A 12,308-nucleotide genomic window follows, 5' to 3' on the forward strand; every position below is an offset into this window, starting at 1 on the left:
TTCTGCTTGACTTACAAAGCCATGTCTGACCCAGCTCTGTTAGAAATGCTACATATCTAAGGAAATCCAAATGCCTCCACACCACACACTCCAGAGACCTCATCCTCATTACCACAATCAACAGAACTTGCTGAAGGGACACATCCATAACCCAGAGACTGCCCATGCTATGGAATAGACTTACCATACATGTCAAGCAGAGCACCTCAATGGCCCTCTTCAAGAGAAATCTTGATGAGTGAATGGGAAATAGAAAGTTCACCCCAGGGATCACTTCAGTGGTTCTACTTGATAGAGGCACTGGGAACTAACGTCAGGCAGCACAATGCCAGGGCACTTCTATGGGCTAGGCTTGTAAAGGCTCCAGGGCCATTAGCCTAGTTTACACCTATGAATCTATGAACCTTCGGTATAAATCACATGACACACTAGAATTGTTAACAGACATACAACTCTATTTCACGTCATTACATTGACTGTTCATCATATGCTTATATGTTTGTCAGTGGAAATGTGTAGGTGAGGGCCCTGACACCATATATTGACACATTACAAATAAGGTAGATGAGGTTCATGCAGAACAGTTAATGACACAAATGCTGACAGTCATACCATGCTGTGTGGGAACACCTGTATAATCCTTGTGAATAGCAGCACAATACTGCATACAATGAATTCCTCAAGGTTGCAAATGTGTTCCTACATGTCATATGTTTGTATATATAACAACATTACAACATGTGGATGAACCCAGGTGTATGTGCCCATGCAATCAGTATGCTGTAATACTGCTGTATGTCAGGTAGCATTTCCTGATGTTAGGTATACACATGCACACATGTGCCATACTGCAGCTGTCACTGTGATGGTTAAAAGAGGATTGTGTAGATTGTTAATATACTTCACTACAAGAACACATAGCTTAGTAAGGCAACAATATACATAGGATCACTCCATGTTAACAGTTCTCAGGAGAAATATCACTACAGCTGTTACAGAAGGAACATGTAAACAAATGGCAGCAATGACCATCTATGCAGTAGCTCATACCACATATTAGAATACACTGTTATGGGGCTACAGTACATCCAAACATCAACATAGCATATGTGGATGACAACAGCTTTGACATGCAATGTTCAGAGGGTCATAGAACATTACTAATCTAATGACCAAGAACACATAAAATCCTAGCCATTATTATACCACTGAAACCCAAATCATTATATGTATGTGATGGAAGATAGTAGGATTACATGCATATGTGTGCATGTGTTTGTATTGCACACTACCTCTGCCCATGTCTGACATGTGTACCATCCCAAGATAGAATTAGCAGTCAAACATGCAGTGGTAATAGAAGACTTCTGTTTCATGATGTATGCATGGATCTTTTGAGATGATGATGTCCTCAGTGTTCCACAGAAAGGATGTTATGTGGACAGTGGGAACAGAGAATGTTGGATTCATGGGGCTATGTACAACTTCTCCTGAGTGGCAGTCAAATAAAAAGAGATTCAAAACATCATACAATGCCTGTAATATACCACCAACTACACACTCAGCAGTTGACTGAGGACAGATTTGAAAACAACATCTGTGTAGGTATACAAGTTGGATTCCAAACAGCATAAGACTAGCACCACCACAAATGTCTGACTTTAACATTGTCAGCGTGCACTTTACAGAGGTGCATGCTAAGCACAGATTGTTGTGAGGCTGTATAAAATTGCTGTGGAGTCATGTAGCAGTATAAAAGTATCTTCTCAAGTCTACTTCAATGAGGGCAGCAGGACCTGAACTCATGCTCTTCTGACTACACACAATACATGCACATAGATTGACTGCTGTGAAATTAGAACCCCTACTTGTCTAATTACACAAGCTAAAGAACACAGAACTTAATGCTCGCTGCCATCAAGAAGTCTAATTTTAATAGTGTCACAATGTACTTTATAAAAGATGACATCATCATAGTGTTACAGGTAAGATATATTGTTATGTGACTTTTTGCAAATCCAGAACTTCTGATATGATTGTGTGAGTATAATTTGCAAAAGGACATATAAATACATCCTGGCAACCTAGGTGAAAGAAGCTGTCATAAATGCATATTGCAGAAGTGAGACAGATATGCATCTGTTTCTCATGATGTATAGATCTCACACACTTACACACACACACACACACACACACACACACACACACACACACACACACACACACACACACACACACAAACACTTTGGAAACAGCAGTAGTGCAATGATAGAGTTATGTGCTTTCCACATTAATAAAAGTCACACACACACACACACACACACACACACACACACACACACACACACACACACACACACACACAAACACACACAAACACTTTGGAAACAACAGCAGTAGTGCAATGATATAGTTGTGTGCTTTCCACATTAATAAAAGTTGCACATACTCACACACACACACACACACACACACACACACACACACACACACACACACACACACACACACACTCACACACACACACACACACACACACACACACACACACACTCGCACACACACTTTGGAAACAGCAGTAGTGCAATGATATAGTTATGTGCTTTCCACATTAATAAAAGTTGCTTAAAATATCAATGGGATATGATCGTGGATGGCCAATGTTCAGTGTCACTATAAACCAATACCAACTGTTACAGTGCAGTTACACTCTATAATTCTGTAGTCTGCTTGATAATGGTCCAAGTCCTGATACAACATTTGCAAATGCATTGTTGCAGGGAACACATGAATATCTGAAAGCATGTACTCAGTCGTGCACAAATGTCATTGTCCTTCACTTGTGTTTATGAATGCATTTCCATGAATTGGAGGATTACATCTCAGTTACTACAGTTAGACATGCTATAAACCTCTTCACAAAGTGCAGAGCAGAGAAACTGATTTGTGTAGATGATGGCAAACTATTAGCACATGCATGATTTGAATTTCAGGAATTCAGCTTGGACTTGTGAAGTCCCCAAATCCATTGGTGCTTATTGCCAAACTGTGCGCTAACAGGGACATACAGTAACTGACCTGACTAGGGTTAACTGCAAAATACATCTGTTATGTTTCATGTGTCAGACTTGCAAGATATGTTATAGGAGAAATTGCTGGCAGCTAGTATGATGTGCATGCTGTAACCTGTCTTTGAAATATTAGGGCCAAACTTTTATTACAGCAGTAACTGTTGGTCTTCCTTCACTGTTTGTGCAACATTAAGTGCTGAGCATCTGTGTTTCTCTGCTTAAGAAAAACAGTAAAAAATGTAATGTAGTATACCTGCCTTCAAGCAAACATGCTAAGTCGTGATGCGCAGCCATCAGAATTCCAGAGAGTACTGAGTGTGGAAAATACAGCTGTTGCCAAGTTTTCTCTGTGACACAGGGTGTAAGAGCATAGAGATCCTGCTAAAGCACAGGTGAGCCAGGGTTCAAATCTTGATGATCCTTTTTTTTTTTTTTTATATATTTTATTTTACAGATGGTGTCAGGATATCATTAGTTAAGTAAATTTGATCAGGACTGCAAATAGACTATCAATGACTACAGTAAAGTATGTGTCTTCCACAAACTGTATCAGTAATGCCTACCGCAATATAATTCTACAACTAGAAGTTGTTTTGCAGGCCTCACTCATGGCTCCAAAACTCCACATAGCAAATTAACTTTGGTTGTATCCAGCAGTGTACAGAACTGTCAGAGTAACTATTTCAAAGTAGTCGTTTTACTCTGCTTTAACTCTGTTTCTGTAGTGCAGTGAGATTAAGCATCGTAGGAGATAACTGGACTAGTGCACCCAATGGCAAAATCTCTGGTTTTCCATAGGACATGAACAGCCACTCATGACTGCTCAGCAATAGTGTATTATATAAACTCCATGCAAATGTAGAGGACAAAAAGTGAATGCTTTTTATGGGCCATTTCTGACCAACTGTGTTGTGTGTGATTCTATTTTTTTTACCAGATTAATCATGTGAAAATAGGGTTGAAAGGAAAGTGGTGAAATGGGGTGGCAAGCATAGAGAAGAGCAAAGGGGAAGAAATACAGGAATTTGCAGGATGGAAGTTGGAAAAATACATTGATATCCACTTTTTTCAAAACAGTAATCTGTACACGTGGACAAAATTTGGACTGTCACCACAACACGGATTGGTGCCAACAGCACAATCATGTTGTATAGCCAATTGAGCCAAATTAAGTGTGTTGACAAGACATATATGAGAAGTGGAGAGCTATGTATTAGACCATTTTTGTTTATTTATTTATGTATTTAGTTAGTTAGTAGTTAGTTAGTTAGTTAGTTAGTTAGTAAGTTAGTTAGTTAGTTAGTTAGTTAGTTAGTTAGTTAGTTAGTTAGTTAGTTAGTTAGTTAGTTAGTTAGTCAGTCAGTCAGTTAGTTAGTTATTTTTTGTGGGCAAACATGCCCATTTTTTTTATTTCAAAGAGAGAGAAATGTTGGATGTGAGTGTCAGGTAGGTATGGTAGGTAAGGAAGTTGATGCAGACAAAAAGGACACACAACAAAGATACAGGGATGGTGATGGGCACAAAAGATTGGGGGCATCATGATTGGGGATAGGTAGGTGACATTGCAAGCACATGCACATCAAGTGTGGGAATAGTGAGAATGTAGTCCTAACCCTCAGAACTGTCATCACTGTTATCTTCTTCAGTTGCCTGTTAGACTGCTTGGCATGGGAGTCCCTTTTCTATTTTAATGAGCAATCTTTCTAGGTGACTGATGCAGGCACCAAGGCTGGTCTCTATTAGATCACACATCATTCCTGGCAGCTCCTGGTAGGTGACATAATCATCACCTCCACCAGTACTTCTGGTAGGTACCACTGTACCACCAGCCAGGGCAATGCTACCTGATGTGGATGCAACAGGTAGAGCAGGGGCTGTGGATGCAGTGCTGCCAGGTTGTATCCCAGAGGTGCTAGTTGTTGGTGTGGCACCTGATGGAGGGTTGGCAGGCCAGGCTGCAGTGGTTAGCCCACCTCCCTGTGCTGAAATGCATTTGGTTTGTTGGCAGAAATGTATGACATCTGAGTGGTGTGATTCAGGTACCCCCCCCCAAAAGAGAGAGAGTTAGGGGGTGGGGTGGGACAAAGAAAGAAAATAGATGATTAGAGCCATGATATGTCACATTCATGCTTTATTACAGTGAATATCCTCTTATTATTATAGCAGCTCATAGAGCTTTCCTGTTCCCAAAAATGATTGTAAATTGTTGTAAGTAATCCTTGAAATATGCACATATTTCATATATGCTTTTAAAGATACTACAGCAGTTAGTGTTGCCACATCACAGGAAGAGGTTCTCTGGTTCAATTCTTGGCTAGGGTGGCTTATGTGTGGAGTCTGCACATCCTCCCTGCAGGCATATGGGTTTCCTCTGGGTGATCCGGTTTCCTCCCACATTGCAAAGACATGCTGCAGATGGATTAGAAACTGTAGGTGTGAGTGTGTGCATGTGTCTGCCTTCTGTGTAAGGTTGGACACCTGACTGGCAACTCAACACAGTAAAACTCCATTGCCAATTGTTCTGCACACTGTTGTCCTGCTGTGGCAACCCCTAATGGGAAAATCTGAAAGAAGCAGAAGAAGAATATTATATTAACATGGCATTAAAGCCAATATTGCTGCATTTCAAGATGCAACTTGTTGAATGTGAATCTATATGTTACTTGTGGGAATTGAACCCACATAATCTGAGTACATTATTACATTTACCTAATACAATTACCAAGAGTACAGAAGAAAATATGCATACTTGCTGTTACAGTCAAGATATGCACGTTGAAGTTGATACTGATCTATGGAATCACAATATATTTACTACAATTATGGTTAGTTGTGCTGCACATACCCCTTGCCTCTCTGAGTCACTTTTATCTCTCAGCATCTGCCACCCCATTCACTGTTATGATCATTTTCAGATGTAAGATAAGGAATGATTGAAAAAGAGACATGAAAGTATTATGCATACCAGTCTTGGCTATCTACACCACCCATATCATTTCAATTTGCTTAATCTGTATACTTACACAACTCAGGGTTTTTAGCTGTTTGAAACTCATTCAGCCATGTGTTGAGTTGTGCCTGCTTGCACTTCCTAAGGTCAGTGTAGTGGCTTCTACACTACACCCCAGTGTATGGTATGCCAGTCACATTAGATGCAGCATTGGCTAGGCTGTCCCAAGCCTCAGCCTTGTACTGAGACCTGGTATAGTCCTCCCCCTCTAGTCTAAGGTTGTAGCACTTCACAAGGACTAAAACAAAGAATTCTGACTCCTCCACACCCCATCTCTGTGCCCTGAATTTGTTACCATACTTCCCCTCTCCTGCCATGTCTGCAAAGGTCCTCCAACAACACTAGAAATGTTTTCCCACCAAATTGTGATACCGCGTTTTATAACCAGTGCACAAACATACATAACTATGCCAACAACATTTGTGTGATGGTAAGAGAAGAGAAACATTACCAAAGAGAAAGGGAGTTTATGAAACAGCAATGATGATGTTACATTAGGCATTGACTTATATACCTGGTCATACTTTGCCCAGTGGTCAACTCTGAAATGGTAAATCACTTGGCTTTTAAGCCATGACTTTGGAAGGATCAATGGGATGACTTGACACATATTTTACTGGGACCTACACAGTGTTAAAAGTAATTTGTACAATATGGGAATCAGACCTATGTAAAAGAAAAGGCCTGCTTTTCCACTTAGATAATTATCCCACATTGCCATAGAAAAAGTGTTTGCTAGCCATGGTCATTACAGATATACAGTTTAAAGAGTGAGTGATGCTATGCTTCAATTCAGCTGTTATGTGTATGACATTAAAAGATCCTGGTTTATGCATTCTCAGGAAGGATGCAGGACTAATGTATGCCAATATACTAGAAATGGATAGACTTGCATGACTTTAGTAATAGAGTTTGGAGTTATGATACATATTTCACAATACATTCTGTTTTACAGTTATACTTGGTGTGACACCCCAACACTGGCCCAGTAATCAAGGATCCTCAATCCTCACCACTGACAACAGTGGGTGATGTACACACTGGGAGGATGACAAGTACACACACAGTAAAGTGTAATTTCCCTTAAGAGTACACAGAGATCACTGTCAGTCTGGGGCTGGTTTCTCTCTCTTTCTCCAGATCCCCAATAAGACTCCCCACTGGCACAGCTATAGGGTTGAGATCTCAGCTGAGTGGCCAAGCCAAGATCTTCAGTACCTTCTCTGTCCAACCAGTGTTTCGTGTCCCTGCCATAGTAGTTGAAACACACACTCTTTGAGATTTGATTTACACACACACTCACACACACACACACACACACACACACACACACACACACACACACACACACACACACACACAGACACACACACTCCTGGGAAAGGCACAGGTTTACTAGCTATGCTCCCTTCTGCCCAGACTATAAGGTAGTTCAGACTGCCACCAGTCAATCTTTATCAGCTACTTTAAGGCCTTTAACAAAGGGTGTCCAACCCTGTAATGCTACTATTAATCCAAATGTTAGTTTGACCAAGAGCCAGGCTATAGGAGTGACCTGTACAGTGTCACCAAATAGATATGCATGCACTCTAAGAGCTCAAATATCTATAAACAGACCAGCCATAATTAAAAGTTTTAAATATATTTAATAATAAATAATAAAAGAACAAGTAAATAAATCTTCACAGTAACTTCAGAGTTCAAAATCACAGGAAATATTTTAAACAACATTGCAGGTCAGTCTCCAGTAAATACAGAAAACATCTAAACTAATCTTTGCTATATTCCAAGGTATATCTAAAAGAATTAGCATATCCTAGAAACTTACTTACAGCAAGGCAAGAGTGGTCAGTGGATGTTCTTGCTAGGCCAAAGAAAAAATACAAAATGCTCTCTCTCTTTCTCTCTCTCTCTCTCTCTCTCTCAGAGAATTCTTAAATTAATATTAAATATTACTGCTGGGTTAGCTTGGATGACATCACCTTTTGTCACCTGACTTTAGTTCCCAAACTAAACCCACATTGTCAGAAATTTCAGAATCAGAATTTAACATCTCTCTGTGAAAATACATAGCCTTCAGATGTCTGCAATTGCTAGAGGACATAAAACAATAAAACACTTACAAAACAAGACAGAGAGTCCCCTAGTATAGACATCCTGTCTCCTGTTGACTGAAAATGAAAGATAACTTTTATAGCACAATCTTAAAACAATTTAATTTCAACTATTTTCTTGAAGTTTTGCAAGTTAACCCTCTATATTCTAGTTCCCACTGTTAAAACATATACATTTACACAATTACAATAATTTACATACATTTCCGTTCAAAGCCAGAAGGGCATGCAGTGGTTACATTTTACCTCAGTGCATAGCATACAGTTCTAACACAGTTGTAGCACAAGCATCTTACATAGAGCATGTTGGCATTCACAAATGACACATAACCACATCCAAAATTCCAGATAGCTGGGCTGGCAATATCTCCTTCTGTTACACTTCTATATAAATGATATTAATATTCACAAATGACATATAATTATTTACAGAATTCCAGACAGCTGGGCTGGGAATATTTCCCTTTGTCACACTTGGGTTATAGGAGAGGTGTACATGATTGTCAGTAAACTACTGTGTCCATCACAGAAAATCAACTGATTGTTTTATTACATAATTGTCATGCTAAACGAATTACACACTTAATACACATGATTCCTACAACAGTATGTATATGCAAGCAGTAATGATACCTTTCTGTCAATCAACATGCTACACATAGTTATTAGTATGTAGTATTAGCTTTATAATCAGTTTTGTGAAAAATTACAGTGGAACACCCTTAATAAAAGTTGGAGTGTGGCAGTTTTGAACCCTTGCTAACCTCTGTTCTGGGCATAAGCACACTTTGGTTATACCTGGTGCCATAGGAAAAGCTGACTAACAGGTATATTTTACACACTCAGTACTGTTCATAGTGCTGATGGCTGTGCCTCAACACTGAACCTGTTTACATAAAGGAAGGTGAATCAAATTAAATAAGTAGTGAATCCTGTTTGCGCATAAGCAAGCAACGCTTAAATGTAACAGGCAATATCAAACATATATATATATATATATATATATATATATATATATATATATATATATATATATATATATATATATATATATATATATTACTTATGTAAATACTCATTATGAACCTTTTCAGTACAAAATAAGTAATGTGGGACTCCAACCCCAATTTACCTATATTCTGTCTTTTTAGTTCAAAATATTTATGCTTTGTGCTACAGACACAGTCAGGTAACAGGTAGAATTTTTGAAGTCATTACCATCCATGTTGTTGACTGCTGCACAATGCCTCTAAATGTGTTTGTGGTTTCTAAGGTGACTGAAATTAAGTTTTCACTTTTTAAGCAGCTGACCATGTTTGCACTATAACAAATGCTGTACACATGGTAAATACAAAAAAAAGGATAAAAAGGGAAAAAAAGTTTAAACAATTAGACAACACTGGATTTGAACCATTAAACTATTGCACTTAATACAGTTACAGTGGATTATCTCTCTCTTTGCCAAAGACACAGCTTTGCAAAAAAGGAATGAAATCATGTGCATACAAGCAATTTCACATTTCATATCCAATATTAACAGTTCATGCAGTTGGACATTCTCAGTTGGTTGTACGTTGCTAACATACTTAGTGAAATGAGTGATCACACAATTATTTACGAATACGTTTATAAAAATGAAGCTCTTTTTTTTTGTATTCTAGTCATTCTTCCTTTACTATCAGACATGCAATTTGTAGTACATTTCCTATCATTTTTTTCAAAGTGTGACACAAATACATAACAGTGAACATCAGTTTTCAGCAAAGGTAGGAAACTTGTGCTGTAATGGCCAAACAACATATATATATATATATATATATATATATATATATATATATATATATATATATATATATGCAAGTGTGGTGTTTGTTTTGATTTAAAAGTTCACTGCAGTTAGTTCCACACTTTGTAAGTGTATCCTGATTGGCACACCCAATGCAGTGAATGGTGTTTAAATTGCCATTGTGTTTTCTTTCTCTCTCACACTAATCATTCACAGTTCAAGCCATTAGCACCTAACAATGGTATGGAGTCTACATTATGTTCACATCTGCTACAAGAAGTCAAAAGTTTAGTATTCAGCAATTCTAATGGGTTCACACCTCATTTGCATCTTCAAAGTGCTCAGCAAGCTGAATCTACACTATAAAATGATAACTGTGTAGCTAGGAAACTCAAAGGTGACGAGACCTGTTTTCAGGCAAAACCAAAAAATTGGTATTTCTTTGAAGGAGATTTCTTTGCAGAGAAGCACTTTAATTTGATAAGGTATGTTTCTATTATTCAAGAACATTTAGATTGTAAACTTTGAGAAATGTAATTGTATAGCTAGTAAAACTATAAACGTTGATCTGTATGCACTTCTTATACTTCACTGTTGGTATAGGCAATTTTTGCAGGGCTTTAGATTTCTGAGATAGACAGTGTCTGTGATGAAATGCCTGCTCAAAGAGGGACAGCATCCATGAGGCTGTAGACTCTCAATATCATCTGATGTTATCCAAAGTGGCCATGCCTGATCCTGCTCTTGTAGTGGCACTATTTCCACTGCTCCATCAGTGGTTGAGGTGTCCACACCCAAACATGGTAAGCCATGAGGTCATGAACAGTCATGAGGAGAGCTTTCCAGCAGATATCACTAACATTCAGGTAGCACCACCACATCTAACCATGGTCATGGACATTCCAGGACAACTCCTGGCAGAGCCAGTTCTCGCAATCAGGGGCGACGATGATGAACTGACACCTCTACCATGCATGGCTCACACCTGACATGCCAGGATGTACAGCTAGCACAAAGCTTGGCTGTGTTCATGCAGACACTCACACATACATTGCACATAGTTTGCCCATACAGACCCCCACATATACCAGCTACATGAGGCATTAACGAGGGTTGCAGATCATTTTGCCTCAGTGGACATTTGATATTATCTACATTCCTGCCTGCCTGTATTTCTTACTCACATACAGTCACTACTTTGGTATCAGCATTGGCCTCCTGCCCCCCCCATCCCAAACCTGTACAAATGATAACTGTGCCATCACCTTGTTTCTATTTTTTGGATTCACTGTTGCATATGCATATGCCTGATGCACATGGTGGATAGCTAACTAAGTGCTTAGGATAAGTATTGGTGATGTAATTTGGATTTTTTTTTGGGAATTATTACAGTATTTTAGTGTTGTGATTCCTACCTTGAAATAATTGATACTGTTGTCATACTTATTGCTCTACCTGTGAGAATGTAGTGATACGTAGACTTTGGACTGCTTTTTCTATACTGGGTATTTTAGATGCATGAGGCATGTCAGTTGCTAATATGCATAAAATATATATTGCAGAAGTCAGACGTGTCACATGTTGATGTCATTGCTGGAGAACTCACACACATTCTACTTATGTACATTTACAAGTAACACTATGCAGATATCTGCCATTCATTCATGTTCTTATGCATTTGTTATTCTCTAATAGGTTCAACACTTACCTTGACAGTATTGCATATTGCAGTTATAACTTTTGTCACTGGGGTGACTCTGTCTGATACTAGAAGTATACAGACATTACATAGGTAAACAAATGCTGTGAGCATTGCCTAACATCAATTTTACTCTATGTATGTGCACAGAATCAAAGGTATACCCCTTACATGGTGGCCAGGGCAAGGGCCTATTGTGCACATCTGCATCTGCCTACACCCACAGTGACTGCTGGTTCCACCTCTAACTCCTCAATTGTGTGTGGCTGTGGTGATCTTGCCTGTGGTGGTGGGATGTGTGGCCTTTCTCCCTTGCTATTCCTGCTGAAGTTGTTTTCTCAGGATAATGTTGTGAAGCATGGCATAGATGGTGAAAATTTCAGTGCATGTACAGGGATTGCAAAGAACGGCTCCCCAGGATGTATCTAGGCATTGGAACCATGACTTCAGCAGCCAAACACGTTTTATGATATTTCTTGTTTGAGCGTTTGCCTCATTAGAGCCTTCTTCAGCAGGTGTGTGTGTATTTCTGATGGGCATCATAAGCTATGGTTCCAGTGTATAACCTGCTTCCTTCAGTAAATAACCCTGTGGGATATCTACCCTAGTGAACATCGGATACAGTTGG

This window comes from Protopterus annectens, chromosome 3.part0, assembly GCF_019279795.1.
Source record: "Protopterus annectens isolate FY-2018-M chromosome 3.part0, PAN1.0, whole genome shotgun sequence".
Taxonomy (NCBI): Eukaryota; Metazoa; Chordata; order Ceratodontiformes; family Protopteridae; genus Protopterus; species Protopterus annectens.